General features: G+C 25.0%; 1 non-coding gene across 1 annotated transcript; it reads right to left on the bottom strand.

Moving 5' to 3' along the window:
- Nucleotides 1-1,376: 1,376 nt before the first annotated feature.
- On the bottom strand, nucleotides 1,377-1,449 carry TRNAR-UCG (transfer RNA arginine (anticodon UCG)). The gene has a single exon. It is a non-coding gene; the product is annotated as a tRNA-Arg (tRNA).
- Between the last annotated feature and the right edge of the window lie 1,646 nt (nucleotides 1,450-3,095).

Genomic DNA, 3,095 nt, shown 5'->3' with positions numbered 1-3,095 from the left:
GGACATGACGGGGAAAGTTTATCCGATTTTTTAGAAATCATTCAAATTCAAGAAATCGTTTGAAAACAAGTTTTGTTACTCAAAAAACAATAACAAGAAGTTTAGTAATATTGAAGAAACTGACGAAAAAAATATATATATTTCTATGATTTATCTTAAAAAGGTTGGATACGTTGTACTGTAACACCTGTACAAACATTGATGCCTTAAAAAGAACAATGTTTTTACTTACTGTTAAAAAAAAAAGTTGTACATTTAAACTTTAATTTATGGATTGTCTATAGTACCATAAATAACAATTCAAATTACATAAATAATTTCTGTTTCTGATTTTTATTCTAAAGTTTTAGTTTTATTTTGTAGCGAATAATTATAATTAAAATTGATAATTTTTCTCGGAGTTTTCCCTAAAATTCAAAGAAAGATAAAATAGGTAACCTAAACCATCGGTTATTGCAGCTTAAGGTTTCACAACAAATAAAGGGACAATTGCTTTTTTATTGATGATTCTATATTACCTGCTACCGAGGGTAAATTAACTAAAAAAGCATCAACTGTAACAATGCTACAACAGTTATCAACCAATAATTTATCAGAAAATTGGAACTGAACGGCCGTTACATCAATACCCGATCTAGATATAACAATCACAACCTATTTAATATGCTGCATTGAACATGGAAGATTACTTTTGTAATTACCAGCTTGGTTGAAAAATATTAAAGGTATATAGTATATAAAAGTAATATAAAACTAGATATAAAAGTTCGGTACATACGTATATTAAATATAATTAGATAAAATGAAGATGTTTAGGGAATTTTGAATATAAAAAAAAATGACGAGTTATAGTAACATTTTCTACACATTGAGTGTGGTGTTAGACCATTTATTTATATTAAATTAACAAGTGGTTATTTTATCTGGCATATTTAAATATTTTTCTCAATAGTGACTTTTATTAGAAATATATTAAAAATAATGTATTCTTCATTTCAAACAACGACTTTTTAAATTAACGCATTCACCCAAAATTAAGTATACATTAAAAATAAAATGTTTAAAATCAATGCAATTAAATTTTAATTTCTTCTGAACAACATTATTTCTGAATATAATCGTAAGATTAAAAAAAATGTTACGTTTACGTTAAGTTTAAATGATTTCCTAATCTCGATTCAGCAGTATGTTATAATTTCAATATAATTTTAAAGAATAAAATATTTTAAGTACACTCAAAAGAAAATATTCACGTAACTTATAAATCGGAGGGTTAATAAAAAAATGTTGTTTCTTATATTTAAAAATATATTTATGATAAATATCATCCAGAGGATTTGTCATTGATTCAGGAATAAAAAAAATGAAAAACAATCCGACCGTGACAGGACTCGAACCTGCAATCTTCGGATCCGAAGTCCGACGCCTTATCCATTAGGCCACACGGTCATGGTTACAAGGGCCCTGCCATTAAATAAATGACGGAATATACATACATAAATATTTTATATCCTATACATTTATATTTATTATATATTTAATATTTTTACATTACCCATTGGTTCAAATAATTTAAATGTAACGCCTTATCCATTAGGCCACACGGTCATGGTTACAAGGGCCCTGCCATTAAATAAATGACTGAATATACATACATAAATATTTTATATCCTATACATTTATATTTATTATATATTTAATATTTTTACATTACCCATTGGTTCAAATAATTTAAATGTAAAAGTCACCTTGGATTTTGTAGATTCGAGACGAAAACATGATTTTTATGTATATATAATTTAATTTCTTGTTCCAGACTGGTTTGTTTATCACTTACAATAAAAAATATCAAGTATATGGTATCAAAATGTTTAGTCTCATATAATTCCAGCGTTTCGCCCAATCTGGCTGTTCTCAAGTCAATCAGCAATCAACAATTTCAACTACAATCTAATTATTAAAAATTATTATTATTATAACAATCTACATTATAAATAAAGAACGATAATTTATAATTCAGAATGTTTCATAAGAGAATAAGTAAGTTCCGACTATAAGAATATTTTTTATTATAATTATGTTTTATTTCATTTGCATTTATGGTTAGATATATATTGATTTGATACATTTGAAATAGAATGATAATGATTTTATAATAATAAATATCAATGTAGGTTCCTAGAGTCGAATTTTAATTTTAATAGGTAGTTAACTCTAGATCTTATATTGTAAAAATCTCTTCAGAGTGCTACCAATGGGTAGTTTTAGGTACAGTTGTAAATGTCAATAAATAAATTTTTTAAAAATTGGTTGTTAAATAATTTTAAAATAATGATGTAAAAATTGGTTATAATATTTGTTTAGCTTATTAAATATTGAAAATACTTATACAAAATTTATCAGTTCCTAATAAATATGTTAAGTGAATAACTATCAATTTATACATGAGTTTATTTAAAATATTCATAAAATTAGTATTAAAACTTTTTTTTGGTTTGTTACTAATGTAGTTGTATGTTCCTCGGTCGCTTCAATATTTATGTTCCTAACATATCATTTGTATGTTAATAATATAAATTATTTTATGCTGTACTTAAGAACAAACTAAAATTACGATCTAACGACGAAGCGACCTACCAATGGTACAAAATTCGTTTTGTTTGAAATAAGGAAAAAAAATATGAAATTTTGAAAAACGAAATTACTTTAAAATTACCAACCTCGATTGGAGTGATAAAAGAATAAATAAAAAAATAATTTAACGACGTACTTTATATTTTGAATTTATTATTACCGACTCATACCAATTAATATTATCTTTAGTAATGAAATCATTTGTTACACTCTTCCTAACATCATTGTAAAATGGCCACCGTCCATTAAGTTCATTAGGGAAGTTGTAAGAACAATTCTCTTTTACTTTCTTTTTTTTTTAATTTTTAACATTTAAATAATAAATATTTGTACATTAAATACTATAAATGATAAATATGTGTGTCCAGTAGCACGAATTACCTTATCGCTTAGCCTGCTCAGACCAATGCTTTAATTCCTTGCTTTATTATCTTCTCTAATGCTACTCTGATAAACATTTT

Source organism: Halyomorpha halys, unplaced genomic scaffold, assembly GCF_000696795.3.
Source record: "Halyomorpha halys isolate HHAL.00 unplaced genomic scaffold, Hhal_1.1 Scaffold111.1, whole genome shotgun sequence".
In the NCBI taxonomy this organism is placed as follows: domain Eukaryota; kingdom Metazoa; phylum Arthropoda; class Insecta; order Hemiptera; family Pentatomidae; genus Halyomorpha; species Halyomorpha halys.
Note: the sequence above shows the minus strand (reverse complement) of the source record. Positions and strands in the feature narration are given on the sequence as shown.